The following is a 24,002-nucleotide window of genomic DNA, read 5'->3' as shown; positions in this document are numbered from 1 at the left end:
CTAATGCTCTATTTTGTGGTAGTGTGGTCGAGCAGTAGGGTTATCAAAGGAGTAGTGTTAAGCATTTGTTGTACCTACACACAGGCAATAAATGAGGAACACACACTCAGAGACAAATCCAGCCAATAGGTTTTGTTATAGAAAAATATCTTTTCTTAGTTTATTTTAAGAACCACAGGTTCAAATTCTACATGTAATATTTGAAAGGTATTGCAGGTAAGTACTTTAGGAACTTTGAATAATTACAGTATCATATATACTTTTTGCATAAAACACAAATAGCTGTTTTAAAAGTGGACACAGTGCAATTTTCACAGTTCCTGGGGGAGGTAAAGTATTGTTAGTTTTAACAGGTAGGTAAGTCACTTACAGGTTTCAGTTTTGGGTCCAAGGTAGCCCACCGTTGGGGGTTCAGAGCAACCCCAAAGTTATCACACCAGCAGCTCAGGGCCGGTCAGGTGCAAAGGTCAAAGAGGTGCCCAAAACACATAGGCTTCAATGGAGAGAAGGGGGTGCCCCGGTTCCAGTCTGCCAGCAGGTAAGTACCCGCGTCTTCGGAGGGCAGACCAGGGGGGTTTTGTAGGGCACCGGGGGGGACACGAGTCAGCACAAAAAGTACACCCTCAGCAGCGCGGGGCGGCCGGGTGCAGTGTGTAAACACGCGTCGGGTTTCCAATAGTTTCCTATGGGAGACCAAGGGGTCTCTTCAGCGATGCAGGCAGGCAAGGGGGGGGCTCCTCGGGGTAGCCACCACCTGGGCAAGGGAGAGGGCCTCCTGGGGGTCACTCCTGCACAGAAGTTCCGATACTTCAGGTGCTGGGGGCTGCGGGTGCAGGGTCTTTTCCAGCCGTCGGGAAATGGAGTTCAGACAGTCGCGGTCAGGGGGAGCCTCGGGATTCCCTCTGCAGGCGTTGCTGTGGGGGCTCAGGGGGGACAACTTTGGTTACTCACAGTCTCGGAGTCGCCGGAGGGTCCTCCCTGAGGTGTTGGTTCTCCACCAGTCGAGTCAGGGTCGCCGGGTGCAGTGTTGCAAGTCTCACGCTTCTTGCGGGGAGTTGCAGGGTCTTTAAATCTGCTCCTCTGTAACAAAGTTGCAGTTCTTTTGGAGCAGTGCCGCTGTCCTCGGGAGTTTCTTGTCTTTCTTGAAGCAGGGCAGTCCTCAGAGGATTCAGAGGTCGCTGGTCCCTTGGAAAGCGTCGCTGGAGCAGGTTTCTTTGGAAGGCAGGAGACAGGCCGGTAAGTCTGGGGCCAAAGCAGTTGATGTCTTCTGTTCTTCCTCTGCAGGGGTTTTTCATCTCAGCAGTCCTCTTCTTCTTGTAGTTTCAGGAATCTCAATTCTTAGGTTCAGGGGAGCCCTTAAATACTAAATTTAAGGGCGTGTTTAGGTCTGGGGGGTTAGTAGCCAATGGCTACTAGCCCTGAGGGTGGGTACACCCTCTTTGTGCCTCCTCCCAAGGGGAGGGGGTCACATCCCTAATCCTATTGGGGGAATCCTCCATCTGCAAGATGGAGGATTTCTAAAAGTTAGAGTCACTTCAGCTCAGGACACCTTAGGGGCTGTCCTGACTGGCCAGTGACTCCTCCTTGTTTTTCTCATTATTTTCTCCGGCCTTGCCGCCAAAAGTGGGGGCCGTGGCCGGAGGGGGCGGGCAACTCCACTAGCTGGAGTGTCCTGCGGTGCTGGAACAAAGGGGTGAGCCTTTGAGGCTCACCGCCAGGTGTTACAGCTCCTGCCTGGGGGAGGTGTTAGCATCTCCACCCAGTGCAGGCTTTGTTACTGGCCTCAGAGTGAGAAAGGCACTCTCCCCATGGGGCCAGCAACATGTCTCTACTGTGGCAGGCTGCTGGAACCAGTCAGCCTACACAGATAGTTGGATACAGTTTCAGGGGGCACCTCTAAGGTGCCCTCTGGGGTGTGTTTTACAATAAAATGTACACTGGCATCAGTGTGCATTTATTGTGCTGAGAAGTTTGATACCAAACTTCCCAGTTTTCAGTGTAGCCACTATGGTGCTGTGGAGTTCGTGTTTGACAAACTCCCAGACCATATACTCTTATGGCTACCCTGCACTTACAATGTCTAAGGTTTGGCTTAGACACTGTAAGGGCACAGTGCTCATGCACTGGTGCCCTCACCTATGATATAGTGCACCCTGCCTTAGGGCTGTAAGGCCTGCAAGAGGGGCGACTTATCTATACTTGCATAGGCAGTGAGAGGCTGGCATGGCACCCTGAGGGGAGTGCCATGTCGACTTACTCATTTTGTTCTCACCAGCACACACAAGCTGGCAAGCAGTGTGTCTGTGCTGAGTGAGGGGTCTCCAGGGTGGCATAAGACATGCTGCAGCCCTTAGAGACCTTCCCTGGCATCAGGGCCCTTGGTGCCAGAGGTACCAGTTACAAGGGACTTACCTGGATGCCAGGGTGTGCCAATTGTGGATACAAAAGTACAGGTTAGGGAAAGAACACTGGTGCTGGGGCCTGGTTAGCAGGCCTCAGCACACTTTCAATTCAAAACATAGCATCAGCAAAGGCAAAAAGTCAGGGGGTAACCATGCCAAGGAGGCATTTCCTTACAGTAGACCATGGAGATTCAGGTGTAAAGTAATTTATTGGTGATAGTTACAAAGTGTTTATATTTGTACAGTGACTATGTGTGGAAGTTCTGTACAATTTGTAGTCTCCTGCAAACTCCTGCAGCAGTGTTTTGTAGCTCTACCTCCAAATGTGCTGCACCATTGTCATCCTCCTCCTCATTGGGGACATCTACCTGTTCATCCCAGGGAACATTGGTCTGTATTCATATATTATGCAGGATTGCACATACCAGTATCATCTTACATACCAGTGGTGGAGCATACAACAGGCTGTTAGGGACAGGCACCTGAAACTTTACTTCGGAAGCCCAGATATCCTCTCCACCACATTGCGTGTTCTTCAGTGCCCATTGTGGGATTGCCAAATGGAGTCAGGACCCATTGCTGTATGCTGCAACCTTGGTCGGCTGCAAAGGAATGAGAGAAGATGTGTTGGTGAAGCTTGATAGTGATTTGGTTAGTTTTAGGTGGAGTGGTGACACAGACATGCTTCTGGTATAGTGTGTGTTCCTGTTTTGTGAAATGGTTTCTTATGTCTGTGTTGATGGACATGACAATCTTCTGTTGTGGCTCAGGGTCCTGGGCATTGTAATTTTCAATCCAAACAGATGGTTCTGCCTTTGCACACATGTGTTGTCCATAATTGTGCCAGTGCCTTATTACTGGTGGAACCTTCCGTCTCCTTGCACCACAGTGGTATCATGTGTAGAGACACCATGGTAGCCCTACAAAGCCAAACTTTGGCCTCCATTTTACCATGTGGCACTCCACATGCAGAGCAACACATAGTGACCCTTTGTGGTATGTGACAACTGTGCCATCCATCAAGTGTACTAGGGTGTGAATCACACATTTGTAGAATGATCAAATGTTGGTACAGTGAATTTCCAATATTCCTATATATGATATATCACAGACACTTTCAACACATGCACAGTGCTGGCATTGGGATGGGGCACATCATTGTTTTACATGGGTCCCTATGCACGGTGCATGAAAGGTTGTATTCCTATGTGTGCAACACAATGCAGCAGACAGGTGAATGTGCACCCTACAGGTATGTCTGGTATGTATAGGCGATTTTCGTTGGTCATGGCAACACCTAGGTGGAATTTTATATTTTATATTGGTTCCACCAGATGCTTAAACCCCATGAATGATGTGGGGCTGTGCCTATGTGTGACTTTCCTTACATTGTCATGGCCTATGCCATTCACATTGTTGAGCTAAACATTATTAGGTGTAATTTGTGTGGGATCTGTATTTAGTTGTCAACCAGTGGACACTTGTAGTGGTTTGTGCCCAGCTTCTTCATGCAAAGGGGACATAGCTCCACCTGTTCTCATGTGGTCTGCCAGTCAGGGTGTGGCTGTATTAGGTACATTTGTATGTATATGTGTTTGTGATGTGCAATGATTGTGGTGCAGTGTGGTATGTGGCATGTGTGTTGATGCCTGTACATCTGTGTTCCCTGCCTATGTGAGTTTAGTGTAGAGTATGGCTTGGTTGTCTTGCATGGTAGGTGTGTTGTCTGTGTACTGTTTGGTATAATGGCTTATCTACGAGTAGGCCATTGCCATATTGGCCATTGTGGAATCGCTCATTGATGGTGGAATGCCAGAATATGTAGGCATCATAGATGCTGCCTGGGTATTTGGCAAGGATTATTTAGACAAGCCCACTGTGGTCCACAATGGCCTGCACATTTATGGAATGTGTGTGCTTTCAGTTCCTGTGTAGGTGTTTCGTTGCTGCAGGTGGAACCAGTTGGACATGGGTGCAGTCCATTGCACCCAGCACATGCAGGGACCTAGCAATTAGCTAGAAACCTTGCTTGGTCTCCTGCTGCAGTTGCTGGGTGTTTGGGAAGCAGATGTGGTGGAGTGTGAGGAGTATGATTGTGTCCAGGACCTTACCAGCCACTTGTGAGCCCATTGTCTGAAAAGATGCCAGCATATAGAGGACAGTGAGGAGTTTGATCATGGGTGGTATGTTTGTTGGAGTTGGCACTCTTGCAGTAATGTCTGGTGCAATGTGGTGCAGCAGGCGTACAATTGACTCCCGGTTCAGACAGTAAGTCCTGATGACATCTTGTTCCCTGAGCCCAAGGATGGTTGTACGCTGTTGAAAGATCCTCTCCCACCTTCTGCGCTGCCTTTGTGGCTGCTGTGGTGGTGTTTGTGGTTGATGTAGTAATGGTGGCGGGACCTGTTGTCGATGCTGACATCTGCGGCATGTGCCGAGCTGGAGCAATAACACTTCCATGTTGTCTAGGAGGTTGCCAATCCTCCTTCTGTGTTTTTCCTTAAGTGGTGGTGTGTGGGCCTCTTTTTAATGCCTGGTCTGACCAGGCGTTAAAAGTTAACGCACAGGACATTTTTTGGGTTCGCTTCCTTAGTGTGTGCCATTTTTGCATCAGGAAGTAGATATGGCCCTGGAGGGCTAGCGTCATGTTTTGGAAGAAAATGCCTATCTTGCATATCATCATCGCAATATGACACAAGGTGGGTTGTCTCTCCCACAATATTATGCTAATATGGCATTAGGTTTGCGTCGCTTTTACGTAAACTAGATGACACAAAGGCACCACAAACTTTTCATAAATATGGGTTTATGTGACATAAGTAATAGATTTCCCCATTAAAAATGTTAGCACTCATCTATTTACTGATTTGAACATGATGCAAATCACTTTAATATGCTGTTGTCCATGCCATGGTGGCAGCTGTTGTTTTTGCTGTAGTTACAGGTTTGGTTCCTTCTACAGTATTATTCTTGCCATGGTGGCACTGAGTTACATATTGTGGTCCTTGCGGTGGTTACAGTGCCTCCTTCTTATGTCGTGAAGTGAAGAGGCCCAGCTCTTCCTTGGGCCTGCAGCTCTCCGTGAGGCCTCACCAGTCATGGAGAAGGTCAGAAAGATGACTTGGGAACTGAAGCAGCTGTCACCTGTGGCATTAGGGCTCTGAAGGTTTGCTAGCTGTTCTTGAATCTCTCCTGTTGCTCTCAGCTCTGCCAGGTAGGCCAATATACTAAGGAAGAATGACTTACAGCTTATGAGGAATTTGCCAATTCCTCCCCACCTTCAACACAGGAGGCTTAATGCAAGGATGAGTCTTCCTTCCCAACAATCACACGTGACTGGTTGAGCATGGTTTCACATACTCTAAATAAGGAGGACGTTTTTGGGGCAATGAACAAACAAGCATCCTTAGCCCAAAACACAACTGATGAGACAGAGAGCCCTAAGGAGCTCTCCAGAGCCCTCGGGGCACATATAAAGACTTGACGGTAGGCTCCTGCTTCACACCTCTAGCCTCTGTTCTGCGATGACACATTTGCATAGGCATTAACTTATGTAAATGTAATTGCCATCCATATGAAAAGGGAAGCACGTGCTAGGTTCTCCATGGTGTTCTATGTCAGTTGACCAATTGAGATATAGGGGAAGACATCAAAACATTACTGTGAAAAGTTTCAAATGTTTGCTGATAAATATAATCAGTGAGTTGTGATATTTAATTGTCATTTTCCCCAAAATAACAATGTTCCTTCTCTATGTTATTGTTTTCTATGATGAAGTACATGGAGGGTGCACCAGGTTTACGTATTCAATTTTTTTTTCCTTCTGTAACTCCTTGGCCTGGTTGGACATTTAATTAGAGCACAACAAAGTAACTAGAAGTGCACCCTCTAACTTTTAAAGATGCAGGTGTTTTGCCCGTAATGCAAGCAAATTTGCGATCCACCTTCCCCTGCTTCCCTAAAGCCGGAAGGGTTAGTAACATATCTTTGTTACAGTTATTTTCTATAAATATTTCTACATATCTTGACTGTAAACTTTCATTCTCCTTGCTCTGTTTATAAAAATTGAATTAGAAACAATAGAAACATTCTCATCATCTTGCTGTCTGCCTCAAAAACACATTATCTGAGGTCAAATTTCAGGCAGAGCATGCTCTAATTATGTGCTATATCTCTCTGCTTTTACAAACATCTGTTAACACTTTAGTGCCCTCACTCCTGATACATTCAGGCCTGGGAAGCTAAACAATCTGCTCTGGTTCTGAGTGGCCTGAGCACTTCTGGGTGCCATGCCTGTACAACCAGGTGTGAATGAGCGACACTGCCTGAAAGTGAATAAATCCAAATAGTTGTAGTCTTCATTTTTAAGGGTTAGCCAGCACCTATACTGCCACTGGGGATGACCTGTGCATCTATGCCCCTGCCATGCTGTGGCACGTGTGAAAAAGGAAGGATGATCTACTTCAGAAGGGACTTAAAATGCATACATCTTAATTGGTGGATGGTGGACACACAGGGATTTAACAAATGGGTGGCCTAAGATGGACCTCTCATTGAGGTACCAGTGGGGAGACTCCCTAGAGCCACTTTAGCCACTAAACCTTCTTCTCTAGGCACTGAGGTAAGAGGGCTGAAGAGGAGCTTGAAGGGAGCCCAGATCACATGACTTCTGATGGCAGTCTGTGGCAAGCACACCGGGGGTCACCACTAGTCATGACTAGTTCAGACTATTCGGTGTGTGACACAAGGCAGTGAGTCAGACTGTGTTCTGTGTTAGTGGATTTACCAACAAAGAACCACAAGGATGCCAGACTTCCATTGGACAGTCAGCTGCCTTTGGAGGTAAGGTGCTCATACTGGCTCAGATATACCCATTTGGTTCGCTATTTACTGTTTGCTACTCCTCTGGAAGGCATTCCTTGATTATCACTAGGGAAGGTAGTGATTTCTGCAGTGGTGAAGTGACGAAGAGATCAGTAAGATACTTCAAGGTCTGAAAGCCCAAAAGGAAGCAGTGATGCTGAGATATAAATTTCCATGTGTGACTGAGAATTCTATCTGCAGAACCAGCTTTAAAGACAGCTGCAGTGTATACTGTCGTTTGTTTGAATGAGCTTATGCTCTAGCTAGGATAATGCACTTCCAAGGAAACCCTTTACATGAGAATACAGACCAAAGTATTTCAGTCAGCCTGTTATGAGCTTGAGTCTTTATTAGGGAGATGAATAATGAACCAAGAAGGTTTCGTGGAGCCTGGTAACCAAGTGGAAGCACTAACATATAGTGAAACATGACTGGAACGTACGATCATACATACATTCTTAGCAATAAAGGTGATCTAGGAAAAGGTAATACCATTGACACGCGAAATCAGGATTAGGGCCAGGCGGAATTTTGTTTACACCGGCATAATATCACGTAATTTCCAAATTAAATACACCAGATAATGCATCACTGAGATTGTGTTCGCTTAAATAATTCTTTCACAGAAGCACGGGAACAAGGTGATAGAACAGAACGTGATTGGCTGTTCGTCGGGACACATGGAATGTACCACTTCCTAGAGTGAAATGCATCTAAAATGTATGCCAATGCATTTTGCAACACAAAATAGCACACACTGACAGACCGGCATTCTCCATTGTAAACCATGACTGCGTGTAATTTCACTCCGCGCCTCATTAGGATGTGACTCCTCTCTTGTAAGGGTTAGCACCACAACCAGACATAACACTCAGGGAGTGCAGTCATCGCAGGAGGGGAAACAAGAGCCACTCTGTTTCCATTTGTAGCCACTGTGGGTACTTCTGCTGCTCTGTGTAGGGGATGTCTGCTCTAGAGGATGGTGAGCTCGAAGTAACCGTAATGAAAAGTATGTGAGCTGCAAACCCGTCTTTAGCTTAATGTCTACGAAAATGTTTTACTAAATACAACTTTGGTCAAAATGAATTTCGATCTTTTTCACTAAACCTGCATGTTTCTATGAACAGACTGAGCATAATCAAGTGCCATTATGCTGACAGACCGGGAAGAGTGTAGGAGCTCCGACTAGGTGACATGACACTCGTTCGTCGATGCAAATAATCACAGGACACAACCGGAAACCCAGGTGCATAAAGTAAGTAACCAACAGTAGGTCATAAGTATTCATTCAAAAGGCTTCATCGTGGTGTATGTGCTTTATGCAGGGTAGTAGCTAGTTAATGCTCTTGAGGTACAATAAATATTCATTAAACATATCAATAGCACCAAGGTGAGACCATACAAAAATGTGTTACCCAAAATATATACAATGTACATAAGTACAATTAAAAAAAAAGAAAAAACTGTGCACAGTGAGCAAGGTGCTAAAGTGAGTGGATAACTGAGTTCACCTATTGGTGGTTGACTCCTTTTCTTTAGGGCACTGGCCTGTTGCTTATGCTGAAGAAAGGATGGTCAAAAAGGTCCTATTGACAGTGGTAAGAGCTGCTGATGCTACAGCGTTTTGTGGTTCATGACTTGGTCTGCTGCCATCTGCCAGAAGATTGGCTGTGGAGGGCCGGGCCTTCTGAGTCTGTAGGTGGTGGAGGGCCCCTGCAAATCCCGTAATCCTGGAGGCCTTGCTTCTATATATCGACATCCGACCTGCATCGCCTGCACCTGTTGTTTCTGAATTATCTATCCTGCTGTCAAATGCTTCATTGAAAATTGTAAGAATGTATGTTTGGTCTTTCTATCACACACGGGGAGCCGAAATATGATCATGTGAGCTACGAGTGTTATTATTTTACCAGGGGACTGGCCACGTGCCTAGCTGGGTGGAGGAAATTACGTTTATTCATGCTCTTACGTATTTATTAACAATTTGTCACTCAAGGTTAAATGTGGTCCCAATAACAGGGCAGGTTGCAAGGTACCCTTATTTTGGTATTTCAGATATTTTTTGTTATATTTTTGCATTTCTTTTCATCATAAAAATATGTTTCCAGATATTTCAGATGTTTTCCTTAATCCGGGTACCCCCACTCCCTCAGTCACGAAAGGTGGGGGGTCATGATGTCGAACCTCCTCGGATGCACTTTTTATTTTATCCGAATACAAAACCTCAGGCAGCCAAACAGAGTTTGGCACAGTCACAACCATAGAAGATGGTGAGGTGGTCTCCTCCTACTATATGATCTTCACAGAAACATGATTCACCTGGCATAGTACTTCAGCCTGCATAACAGACACTGGAAGGTGGCAGGAAAGTACCATCCATGATATCTGCTTTGTGGTAAGGGATCCCCCACCAAGATAAATAGAAGCTGACGAAAGAAGACTTGACAATCCATCTTGGCATTAAGATGGGCTCCCTGTCTCTCTTAAAATAGAAGTCTTAAGAGCGCTCCGACTCTCACAAGCAAATTGTCTGTGGGACGTAACTGTTATAGTGCACACTGGACAAAGGCCACAACAGGTGATCGATTGTGCAAACTGGATTCACTGCATTCACAAAAGGAAATCGCACAGTTAGGAGCAAGGTTTGTTCCATCTGTCTATATAATGCAATTAGACAGACAGTTGGAACAAAACAAGCACCTCCTCACCCGCTTCTTTTCATTGTCCATAAATAGCTTCTTCCCAGCAAAAGTTCAAGTTCAAAGAAGTACCTGACGGTATCGTTGACTACCTGCCAACTCATTGCGATTGTAATCGTTTTAGGGTTTTTCTGATGCTGTCTTTCAGGTGATGTTGAGCTCCTGACTCGGTCATCATAATTAACCTGCACATTCCATCTGTCACAACTGCTCAAACGTGTTCGTCTGAAAAGGTCCAGGCAATAAACATACAGTTAGGTGCACACCAGCATGCAATACATTTTTTAATTTCTGTTATCAATTCAGTGTTTTTTCACGTCCTTTGACTTAGTCATCCATGCTGTATATCGATTGATAAAAAGTACTTAATGTATAGGGTTGAGAGTTTAAATGTAGTACTGAATCTCTGAATACTTTGGTCTTCTTTTAAGATGGCAACTTAGGGCCTGATTTGGACCTCGGCGGATGGGTTGCTCTGTCTCAACGGCTATCCCGTCTACCAAAATCTAAATCCCATTGAAGATAATGGGATTTAGATCTTGGCGGACAGGATCTCCATCACCGTTGTGATGGAGTAACTGGTCTGCCAGGTTCTAAATCAGGGCCTATGTATCATTCAAGCTCCTTACAATGGCTCAGAGGCATGTAGCAGCCGTTTCATCCCTGGTCTTGGATTGTGCAGCTGTACTGAGTTCCCTTAGCATGAGGAAATCCTGTTACAAGTGTATAACCTTTTTGGCTCAGGTTGAAGAGGTAACAACAGAAGTGACATATGTTTTCTTACTCTATTGAGGTAGCTTTGCACTCTAGCATTGGCACAACTAATATTACCATGAGTTGAATATTCATTATATTGTATAGCTGCATAATGCTTTTCATATTCATCATATACCTTGATTGTACTTTTTCTTTTTCATGTCTATGATGTCCTAATGTGATAGTGTGACAGACCTACCTCTTTCCAACATTCTAGATTGAATGGGTTTTAATAACAACTGATACTAGTTATTTTGCACTTAACACCATCAATTATACTGTTTGGATGTTGCCCAGTCTTAGCAGGTCTTATAGAGGCACAAGGAGGTAGGGAAAGTTGTGAAGATCAAACATAATAATCATTGTAGGTAACCCAGTGTTAAGTCCCAGATTTCGAGGAGCAAATGTTGATATTGTACTAACTAGTCGACCTAATGTTAATTACAGACAGTTTTCTGGAGGTCCACAGACAGCCGAATTAATTGTTACTTTTGGTCTGCAGTGAATGTTTCTTCGTGCGAAAACATTGATTCAGGGTATTAGTTACATTTTAAGACCAGCACACCTTTATGCCTCATTTAGAATTCTATCATAAGAAATCTTGATTACTTGCAAAACATGTTTTAGACCTATCTTTACATTTATGTGTAAACCACTGACAATCCAGTGATGCAGCAAGATTTTATGTGCGTACTGTAACATTTTCAGAATGCTTAAAATCATTATTGTCTACTTTTAAATACGTAAATTCCCCAATTGGAGGAATTTGTAGCGGATAGAACTTAATATTCCTGCAAATTTAAACACTTTATTCTGTATTCATAGCCGTCATAATCTAGAGAGATGAAACCGAGACACCAGAGTGACAAGTTTAATAGTTCTAGCACTGCACTATAGAACTTTTACAGCACCCTCAAAAATATTCTGTATTTTTTCCAATTGTGTTCTGTGTCCTTGTATGTCAGATGCCAGAGAGTACTCTGGTGATCCTTTAAGCAGTGGCTCCTTTAAGTGTACCAGATATTCTACCATCCGCTCCCCCACAGAAGGTCTCCCTGACCCTGAGTGCAGTTTTACCACTTGTCTAGTGTCCTGCCCAGCCCTGCTGGTATTGCCTGTTTGTTCTGGCATTGTTCCATCATTGTGTATAGTAGCCGTAGGGTGCTAGTACAGTCTCTCTTAGGGCTGTTGCCTGTACTATGCTGAGCGTTTTTTTCCAGCCTGCTCCTTTCCTGCCCATTTCTTCCTCTCGCTTCCTGGCTCCTGCACCCCACCTCCCCAAGGCATGCCAAAGGTAAGCCCATCTGTGCCCGATTGTGCCACGACTGCACCCAGCACCAGGGACCCTGGCTCCCAAGCCACTCCCAGATACTCTTCTGCAGAGCACTGAGCCTCATACCCCGAACACTGCAACAACAACTTCCACCTTGCATTTCCTTGATCAGCTGTAGGACTGTTCATCTGCTGCCACTGCCTCTCAACCTGCAACTCAGGACCATCTGCACACATGTAAACTATCTCCACACCCACCGCATCAACCATGACCAACCCCAATTACTACGCTGCCTCCTGATCAATGCCATGTCACTCTGTAAAAAAGCCACTGAAATCTGGGACACCATCATTATCCTCACCCTGATGTTATTTTCATCACAGAGAACTGATTCAATCTATCCTCCTCCTCAGATAACACCACAGCAATGCCCAGCGGCTACAAGGTGAGACACTGAGAACGCACCAACAAACACGGAGGCAGCATCACCATCATCTCTAAAGAAACCATCCATTGCACCACCACTGAAGACGAAAGTACACCGATCATGGAACACCTCAACTTCTAACTCCAAATCGATGGCAGAACTACCATCAGAGGCATCCTCACCTACAGCCTCCCAGGCCCATGCCCTGGGTTCGATAACACCATTCCTGATTTAATCACCCCACTCCCCATCGACACTAAGCACTAAATCTTCCTCGGGGAACTCAACTTCTACTTCAACAACCTCGAGGGCACAAACACCACCAACCTCCAGGAAAGAATGGCCAGCATCAGTCTCACCCAACTGGTCACCAACACCACACACAACGCTGGAAATACCCTCAAAATGATCTTCACCGCTAGCAACTGAGTCAAGTATACACATGTCACCAAACTCACTTGATCCGACCACACCATTGTCCACTTCACCAATGCGGGATCCTCTTGCCCCACCCCCAAACCTCCCAGCTACTCCCACCACAGTTGGAACAAAGTCGCAGAGACCCAATGAACAGACACCCTCAAACCCACCCACCCTGATGCTGTAATTAACTGGGGACCGGCGGTCAATAACTTCTCCACCTGAATCACCAACTGCACCAACAGAATTGCCCCTATCAAGCCCACCAAGGCCAGTAGACCCACCAAACAAGCCAGCTGGTACACACCAGAACTCAGGGCCATGAATCACAACTACAAATGCCTAGAAAGACAGTGGCGCAACAGCAAAGATCCAACTGACAAAGACACCTTCAAGTCAACCCTCAACAAATACCATCAAAGCCTGAAAGAAATGAGAAGATGCTGTCAGGCCTGCAAACCTGGATGTGGTCCAGTAAAGAACGATTGCCGCATGATAATGCTTATCATTGTTGCTTGATATATATATCGCAGAAAGGAAATTCTTTCGTGCAATTATCATAAAAACTATGTATTGTGAATACGTTTGTTATCGCTAAGTTTAATATGACATTTGCATAATTGGTGCTGGTGATACAGAACATTCTGTGAATCGCCTGAAAGTTTCATTGCTATGCTCAAATTATGCTGTGATGTAACAGTGACAAAACCAATCGCTTGTGTTATTGATATTAACCCTATGTTCCCAGAGTTTTACAAACATTGTGCTGTGATCTTTTGAGATTAACCCTATGTTCCCAAAGTGTTACAAACATTGCACTGTGATCTTTTGATATTAACCCCATGTTCCCAGAGTGTTACAAGCATTATACAGTGATCTTTTGATATTAAACCTATGTTCCCAGAGTGGCGCAAACATTGTACTGTGATCTTTTGGTATTAACCCTATATTTCCAGAGTGATGCAAACTTTGCACTATAATGTTTGATATTAACCCAATATTTTCGGTGTGCTCAAAAGACAGCAAAAGCGTGTTCCTTGGAATTCTAAGTACAGTGCGTAAATTAACCCATGAATGTCTGCAAACCTAATTACCTGAGAACTTGTTGCCATTATTTTTTACCTATTTAAATGTCTATGGAGTTGAGTGAGTCAGCATCTTAGGAAATCTCAGCAAGGTCATCAAACAAGATATCCACTGAACTCTAAATACATTTAGGTAGGCACTAATTAAGGTGATGTGGGATCAATCTGGGGGTCACTATGGGACTATTGTCATAGATATAATAGTAGGTTCAAGGTTCTTATTTAATTACAGGTAATCCACATCTTTTCCGGAAAATTCCTAGAGAGAGGGAGAGCCATCTAAAGTGGGAAAGGGGAACCTAACAGGTACACCTAGTTTGCATACAGTAACCAGAGACTAGTATATACATTGTTATGAGCTATGAGCTGTTTGACTGATATGTAATTTATCATAGGTGCACACCAGCCATAAGCCATTATGACTTCAATCCACTTTAGAGCACCTACTAACCCTTACCCCCACCCCACCTTTTCAACCTCAGGCGTAAGGAAATCAGTGGCAAACTCACTTCCATCCTCAACTCATTCATCTCCATAGCCACCTTCCCGAACCCCACCTTCCCCATGCAAAAGTCAGGCCACTCCTCAAGAAACCCTCCACCAACCCTAGTGAATTCAGAAACTGCTGCTCCATCTTTCTGCTCCTCTTCCTGTCAAAGCCCTTGAGAAGGCCTTCAACTATCAATTCATCAAACACCTGGAGAACAACAACCTACTGGACACCACCTGAACCAGTTTCCACACCAACCACAGCACTGAGACTGCCCTGATCACAGCCACTGACAACATCAGGACCCTCCTCAACTGGGGAGAGGCTGTGTCTCTAATCCTTTTCAACCTCTCATCAGCATTCAACACTGTATCTCACCATTTCCTCATCAAGAGACTCTGCCACATCAGGATTAAGGGAGAAGCACTCAAATAGATTGCATCTTCCTTATAGGACAAATCCACCTATGTCCATTCACTTCAGAACACAAGAGCATCATCTGTGGTGTTCCTCAAGGCTCATCCCTCAATCCCACCCTGTTCAACTCATACATGACGCCCTGGCCAGCAGCGTCGGAACCCATTCCCTCAACGTCATTCCTATGCAGGCAATACTCAACTTGACCTCTTGCTCTCAGAAGACCCCTCCCCTCTAAGACCAACATCCACAAATGCATGGCAAATGCTGCCAACTGGATGAAGACCAACTGCCTGAAGCTTAACACAGAGGTGCTGATTTTGGGGAATAACTCCTCCCCATGGAATGAATCCTGGTGGCCCCCAAACATTGATCCACACCAACAGATCTCACCCACTACCACAGCATTATCCTAGACAGTAATCTCACCATGAAACAGCAGATCAATACAGTCCCCTCCACCTGCTTCCACACACTCCGCATGCTCTGAAAGATCTTCAGATGGCTCTCCGTAAACACCAGGAAATCCATCACTCAAGCCCTCGTCACCATCCACTGGACTACAGCAACACACTCTATGCAGGACCCACCACCTATCTCCTAAATAAACTCCAAACAATACATAACTCAGCAGCCAGACTTATCCTAGATCTCCCCAAAGGGAAACACATCACCCCAACCTCAAGAATCTCCATTGGCTTCCCATCCATAAAAAAAAGATGCCAATTCAGGTTGTTGACACATGCCTACAAGGCCCACCATGATGAAGGACCTGCATACATCAACCACCGCCTGCCTTCCACCAACCCTCCAGAGAGTGGCGCTCCTCCTTTCTTGCCCTCGCTGACAACCCCTGCATCTGGTGAAGCAGTAGAGGACATTCCTTCTCCTAACTCACCACCAAGTCTTGGAAAGACTTTCCCCTGTACCTCTGAACATCATCCTCCCTTTCGGAATTCAGGAAGGGACTCAAGACCTGGCTTTTCAACTGACTGTAGCAGGAGCACAGTGCCTGGATACCCTCACAGGTGATTAGCCGGCTCTACAAATCCTAGTTGATTGATTATGTTCTAGCTCCACTGCAGTCAGTCTGAAGTGTGGTCTTTATGTCATCTACAAATATGTGTTACACAGAATGCTTGGAGAGTCACACTAGTCTTTCAGAACATATTTCTGTGTCTTATCAGCTTCAAATAGTCTTCAAGGGTGTCAACCCAGAAATCATGCATGGCACGTTAAGCTGCTAGTCAACAACAAGGACTCCTGCTCCCCTGGACAGGGGATTTGTGCAGTCCCATTTCTAATGTGAGAAGTGCCACGCCCCCTTTTTTGCACATCTGTGTGAAATACCAACTCGATATCCTACACATCTGTTGGTTGGTACAGAAAGTTCTTACTTGAATTCCTGATGTATTCAAGTTTATGGGCAAGACTGTATTCCCTTGATAGGCCTTTTTGCCCTCAGTAGTCTTGAACTGTGCTATTTTTCTTCAAAAAGGTGACATGTCTCACGTCCATTTCCCTATACAGTACATTATGGGCCTGATTACAACTTTAGAGGAGGTGTTAATCCGTCCCAAAAGTGACGGATATACCACCAGCCGTATTACGAGTTCCATAGGATATAATGGACTCGTAATACGGCTGGTGGTATATCCGTCACTTTACCGTCACTTTTGGGATGGATTAACAACTCCTCCAAAGTTGTAATCAGGCCATCCTGATACTACGGAAGCCTGACAGCTGTTGGAGTATTAATCTTTCCATGGAGTACGTTCAGATGCATCCCATTATGGGTCGGTTTTCCCCATCCAATGTTCCTTAACTTCATTGAGACTGTGACAATTCTGCATTTTTTCAGGCCAATGGACAATTTTGTTACCATACTCTCCTTAAATGGGCCTTTTGGTTTTGTCTCAAAGAACAATTATTTTTTAACTAAAATTCCATGATCTCATCCATGATCTGTACGTATATTGTGTGCACTGATGTATGTCTTGTAGTGTCTTGCATGATTAGAACGAAACCTTTCTGACTCCCATTGGACTCCATATCAGTGTGACATGATTGCTAGAATAGAAAGTAATGAATACTCAATTTAGAATGTTGGCATTCACAGGTACATGCAGAGGACTAATGATGGGTGATTTACATCTCCGTGTGTCTCCTAGTCATTATCTGGTACCAAGGCTGGAGAAGACGCTACAATGGTCGATAAGATAGGGGACAAGTAACCTGAAGAAGAAAGTGCTCACCTGGAGAGTTTGCTGTGGTCCACGTAAACTGCTTATACATGCCACGTATGTCTTCTTCAAAGTGCCAGTGTGAAGGGGAAACGAGCTTCACTAAGAAAGTTACGCATCATCTGTCAAGAAGCTACAACCAAGATCATACAAAAAGGTATAGCCCTCCCACAGTGCATAGTGCTGAAGGCAGATTAAACCAGGTTTACCAAGTGCGGTTAAAGACAATTATCAGATACCAAATAGCGCTTCACAGATCAAGCAGGTGTAAGAAAATCCAAACTGAATTGTAAAAAAAATAAATTAGATGACGTACCACATTCATAAGTCTTCTAAAAGCTAAGCATTGAAGGCAACAGCTGAGTCTGTGAAGCTTGAAGATGGCAGCTAAGAAGGAAGATGCCATTCTATTTATTATTAAGGACTATGCTGAGGCTTACCTGTCAAAAGACTTTAAAGAGGACTTGCACAAAAATGATCCTCCCACATCATCAGAGAGCATGCTACCCTCAACGTCAGCCAATCCCATGAACAGTTATAATGCTGCTGCCTTTCTGAAATCACCACCTTTCAATACTGACAAAAAACAAATTATTGGTAATTGAAATTTGAATATTACATGGATGCACTTGAAGAGACTGATAGCAGAAAGAGTATCAATATCAAGTATCAATATCTTGGTGGTGATAGTGGGAAATAAGTTATAAAGAAAATGCTGAGAACTAAGTAAGAAGTCTCATACGGTCAGAATAAAAAGTGTGTTGAATCTCAAGTTCAATCCAGTACCAAATGTCGATTATGAACGAAATGTGTTAGACTTACCATCCTTGGTGTTGTGTCCCCTGCATTTTTGCCTTATGACCTCCTGTTTTCCTGACTTCATTGTTGCTAACTTTAGGATTCTGTGCACTTTACCACTGCTAAGCAGTGCTAAAGTGCAGGTGCCCTGAACTCTAAAATATGGTGATATTGGCTACTCCCCAATTAGTACATCTAATTTAGTTGTTCATCCCTAGTAAAGTGCACTATATGTGCCCAGGGCTGGTAAATTAAAAGCTACTGTTGGGCCTGCAGCACCAGCTCTGCCACTCACTACAGTAGTCCTTTAAACATTTCTCAGGCCTGCTACTGCTAGGCCTGTATGTGCAGTTTTAAACTATTGTTTCGACCTGGCAAGTGTACCCACTTGTCAGGCCCAAAGTTCCCTTTTATTGCAAATAAGACACCCCTAAGCAAGGCCCTGGTTAGCCCCAAGGGCAGGGTGCAGTGAATTTAAAAAGATGGACTTGTACCTTTACGTTTAGCATGTCTTGGTAGTGAATAACTATTAATTTTATTTTTCACCACCCCAAGGCCTATCTATCCTACAGGTTAATATTAGAGTTACCTTTAAGCACCAAGTGTTACTTCCACTTGGCAAAACATAGAAATTCAGAGTTTGGTGTCTCTGGACTCGCAATTTAAAATCATAATTTATGGTGAAGTTGGATTTTAAAGTGTAAGTCTGAAAATATCACCTTTAAAAAGTTGGCATGTTCTTACTTTAACCATTCTGTACCGCTACCTGTCTCTGAATACACATCTGGGGTAGATGACAGCTGGGCTTTATGCACTCTCACTGGATAGTCACACACAGAGGGAGCTTGGATGTGGCATTTGCATACTAATGGCCCATCACTAGGCTGATTGTTCTTCCTGGACTAGATGGGAGGGAGAAGCTGGCACTTACTTCTGAATAGGGCTGTGCCAATCTTCAGCCAAGGGCTGCAAACCCCCCTTTACAGTGTATGGAGCCAGAGAGGGCAGGAAAGGAACCTTGTAGACTTCAAAAAAGGGCCTGGAAGTTTCTCCAGCCTTCCAGAACCTGGGCACCAAAGTATAAATACTGGACCCCAAACCCCACCAGATCAGATCCCTCCTAGAACCAAGAACACACTGCAGGAAGGAGGACTGTTGTGCTGCCAGGAGGGACTTCCACTCTGCAACTGCATTTCTGTGTTGGCCTACAGCTGCTGCTGTAAATGAGACTGCCACTTTGCTGCTTGCTCTGCTGTGTTGACCAGCTGCCTGATGCTTCTGTCCTGCAGTGAAAAGGACTGGACATGTCTCCACATCCTTGCAATCAAGGATCTCCAAGAGTTTGCAGGCTTGCCCCCTGTTCTTCTGCAGTTCAGGCACATCAAACACTGCTGGCAACCCTCCTGGTTCTGCTGGACTCTGCCAACTGTAGGTCCTACCGTTGCCTGAGGTGCCCCTTCCAGTCCTGTGCCTCAGAAATGGGCTTTGCAGCTGAAAACTCCAAAAAGTGATGCATTACATGAGTTTGACAGAAATATTGACATGCGACCTCACAGAAAAGACGCATCGCCCCTACATATATAAGGATCGATGCATCAGTCCAGGGACAGAAGAAACATCCTCGCATTGCATCCCTGTCGACGATGCAGCATGACTTCCATAGGAACCTGACAGCAACGCATTGTCTGAGTGCTGCAGAAATATCGACACATCATCTACCTGCCATAGACGCTTTGCTCCAAGTAAAGGTACTGTTCAGGGGACCCTGCATGGGTTGTTTAGCCAGCCACCCCTCCATTGCAGTTGGCCTGAATTTTGACTTTGCATCATTCCCCTGTTACCTAGAGTAACCTTTTTACTGCAATAGATTTCTAAGAACTGTTTTCAAATTTTGGGCCTGATTTAACCTCTGGCAGAGGGGGTCACTCCATCACAAACATTATAGCCTATGGGATCGTAATACGGCAGCTGGTATTTCTGTCACGTTTGTGACAGAGTATTCCCTATGCCATGATCTAAATCAGGCCCTAAATCTTTAAAATACATCATATTTCGACTTCTAATTATTGGATTTGTGTCCTTTTTGGTGTCTTCACTGTAATTTAAGTGTTGCACAAATATTTTCCACATTGCCTTCTAAGTTAAGCCTGACTTTAAGTATGGGCCTAGTTATTTCTTATTTTGCATTTCATTGACTTTTCAACTTTTGTAAAGGGAAATTGTTGCACATCTGAGAACCCTTTCCACATGTTTGTAACATTTGCAATATTATTTTACTATATGATCTAGATTTCCAAAGGGCCATCTAGCCAGTAGGAGCCAGTACTAGTACTCATCAGTGTATGAACTTAATGTTCCAGTGGTATGTATTTTTAAAACTTGATTTAGGGCAGGGATGACATTGGATTAAATTAAAAATGTTGGCTATTGTTTGCATTTCGACTTTCTTTTGCAAAAAGTGTATTTGTTGCTGGGTAATACTTGATGGCATAGGAGGATGTGTGTTGGTGTGACATTTTTAAAGCTCAGTTAATTTTCATGTTTTGAATTAATGTTAGTGTTTTCTTCAGTGTTACCACCATGCCTCCTTATGGCCAGTGTGTGTGTGTGTGCACATGTGTGTTTCTGTTTGTCATCCTCCACCATTTGTCTTTGTTTTCCATGCCCTGTGGCCAAGGGCCATTTTGTGTAGTCTATGCCCATAGGCTAACATGTGTTCTTTGTTGTCCATGCCTCCTTGTTCACAGTTGTTGTTTGAGCATGTGGCTGACAGCCATTTTGTTCACCAGCCAGTGTGTCTTTGCCATAGGCTTGCATGAGGTTTTTGTTAACCATAACTCCTTGCTCCTTGTTGTTTGTCCACATAGCTGGTGGCCATTTTGTTCATCCAGCCAGTGTGTCTTTGCCATAGGCACGTGTGTGTTCTTTGTTTTCCATGCCTCATTGTTCCTTGGTATTGTTGTCTGACCATGAGGCTGGTGGCCATTTTGTGCATCCAGCCAGTGTGTCCTTTCTATGGGCTTGCATGTGCTCATTATTTGCCATGCCTCCTTGATCCTTGTTGTTTGACCATGTGGATGGCAGATATTTTGTGCATCCAGCCAGTATGTCTTTGCCATAGGCTTGCATGTGTTCTTTGTTCACCATGCCTTCTTGCTCCTTGTTGTTGTTTGACCATGTGACTTGCTGCCATTTTGTGCATCCGGTCAGTACCCATTTGCCATAGGCTTGCATTTGTTCTTTGTTTGCCATGCCACCTTGCTCCTTGTTGTTGTTTGACCATGTGGCTGGCAGTCATTTTGTGCATGCAGCTGGTGTGCCTTTCTTATAGGTTTGCATACAAACATCAGCAAGTATTGATCATTTGTTTATTTCAAATATATATTTTTGTTTTTATTTTAATTGTCTTTTTAAAATTTTTATTTTGTTTTATTTTTGATTGTCTTTTTTAATTTTTTTAATAAAAAAAAACATTTTATTTAATTGTCCATTTTGCGTTGATCCAGCTATTCATCCATCCATCCATTCCTTCATCCATCTATCTATCCATCTACCAAAGGTGCACAGCTGTACTACAGCATTTGGTTTCTTTAGGTATAATACTTCCATTGCCTCCTGGATTCCATGGTTGCGGTGAATTGCAGACACGTCAGCAGTATAATTAATTTCCTTAAATTCTGTTCCATTTCCCCTGGGCCACCTTGGCAACATAGGTTTTCTAAGGACTATTCCATTTAACCATGTGCCTTTCTTTGACTACAGCAGGTGCCTCCTTTAAAATAGATGGATATAAAACAAAGAGCTATATCTGCACGTTGTGTTGTCTAATTTGAAATGAAATTTTATGATGTGGTTTGAGTTTACAATGTTTGATTACATAGGTATTTATTACATAAGTAACCAAGCACACTAATATTGCTTTTGTCTGTGCTATATCAACCTGCAACAATGTCGCGTTTCACTAACTAAATGTTTTTCTTGCTTGGTTACTTTTAGGTGCACAAGAGAAGAGCTGTCAGATCACCCACTGTAATGCCAAAGAAAAGGCCTGTACAGTTATTTCATTCCTCCAATATTTTCTGCAGCTTAGAGCCCTTGCCAACTGAGAGCTTCAAGATGGCCCCAAAGAAAGATGCTCCCAAGAAAGAGGTCAGTGAAAAGAAGCAGCTTTCCACCAGAAGAGTGCTGACCGCAACCTTTTTCGGGAGCTTTGTGCCTGCCACACTGGCCTCCAGGGAGGAGCCTGGGAGCAGCACTCCCATATCAACAGCACCACCCCAACCTAAGCCCAAGACCATGTCTGTCAGTGAGGCAGCTATTGCAATCATGGCAAAGCCGACGAGCAGAGACGTTGAATCAGATCTATTCCTTTTACAAAGTAGTACCATGTCATTTCAGGAAACAGAACAAAGTGGACAGCATCCACAGCCAGCAATAGTAGATCTTCCTAAAATGGGAGCAGAACAAGAGGTCAAGTTTCCTGCCGAGCAAGAACCTCCTCTTTTATAATCAATGGCTCCCAGATCTTCAGCAAGAAAAAGGACGGCTACTACTCTACCATCTTCTCCAAGAACCACTTCTGATGACGATGATAGGGACATGGATTGGGCTCCAGCAGAGTCCAAGAGACACCTGGCAGAGGCAAGGGAAATACAAAGTTACAGAAAGCCTTAGAATCATGCAAGGGGATGACATTGAGAAAGATGATGACGATGAGCCAGTCATTGTGGAAGTTGGCAGGGAGGAGTCTGATATTAGTCGCCAACCTGCTCCAAGGGATGTGGCACAGGCAGCAACATCAACTCCCATATTTGTAAGGCCCCAGTAGAGACTTGCAACAACCCCTACCTCAGTAGACGTATGCACTGCAGACAGGCAATCAACACACCCACCTACCTCAAGTTCCTTTTCAGGCATTGGCCCAGTAAGAATGTACTCCTCCCCAGTTAGGGACGTTTTTACGATTAGCAAACAGGATGAAAACATTGCAATATGCTCCATTTGCCACACAGGTGTTCGTCGAGGTAAGCCTGGCTCACATTATGGTACTCGAGGCCAGACGACCCATTTGAGAAAACATCACGCAATACGGTAGGAGAGGCACCTTTAAAAAATTGCTGAATATGGTTGCGGTGGTGAAGGTGAGGAGAACAGGGAAACATCAGCTACAACTGGTCAAATCACGGCGCAAAGTGAGGAAGAAGAGGGTAACATCCTTGTGCAAAGCAGCCCTGTGAAGACTCAGTGTCAGATGGAGACACCACAGCTTACTGTAACAGCACCATGGTGCACATTGAGTCTACCACCATCTACATCTCAAAAGTAGCCTACTGCAGTGGCCCCACAAAAGAAGAAAATCCAGGCTACTATTACGGGCATGTTTAGGAGGAGAAGTCCTTACAACCGCAGCCACCCAATTGCACGTTTGTAGAATGAGAACCTGGCAAAAATGTTAGCCTTGGACCTCTTCTATTTTTTATTTTTGTTTAAGGAGTGGTGTTCCTAAGGTTTGTGGCAGCCATGTGCCCAAAATGGAAGGTTCCAAGTCAGCCCTAACTTGCCAGAGTTGCTCTTCCAGTGCAGCATCATTATGTGCTGCAATTGGTTGGACGAGCTTTGCAGCAAAGTGCGGGCCACACTACCCACATTATGACAGACACGTGGACCAGTTGCCAGGCTACTGATTACATGTTTACTACTGCACACTGGGAGGCACATTTTATAAGCCCCTTGTGCCACCTTAGCACTGCCTTAGTGTCATTATCTTCATGCTAAGGCGGCGTTAAGGTGGCCTTTTCCCCTCATCATATTTACAAAGTGGTGCAATGCATTCATTGCACCGCTTTGTAACCCAATGCACCACATTATGCCTGCGCCAGGGATAATGTGTGCAAGGGGGCTTTCCCCCATTAGGAGGCCCAAAAAATGGAGCAGTAAAATATACAAAAGTTCACTGTGCCATTTGTTCCATCATTTTTAACGCCTTCTCAAGCGCAGGCGTTAAAATGATGCACCCATTGAAATCAATGGGCCTCCTTGTGCTTTGCTGCACTAAAATTTTAGGCTATTGGCCTAACGACTGCCTAAAGACTGCCATGGTGTCTCGCATTATAAAAACAGTGCAACCAT

Source organism: Pleurodeles waltl, chromosome 6 (assembly GCF_031143425.1).
Source record: "Pleurodeles waltl isolate 20211129_DDA chromosome 6, aPleWal1.hap1.20221129, whole genome shotgun sequence".
NCBI classification, from domain to species: Eukaryota; Metazoa; Chordata; class Amphibia; order Caudata; family Salamandridae; genus Pleurodeles; species Pleurodeles waltl.
The sequence above is the reverse complement of the archived record's forward strand: the minus strand, read 5'-3'. Positions refer to the sequence as shown.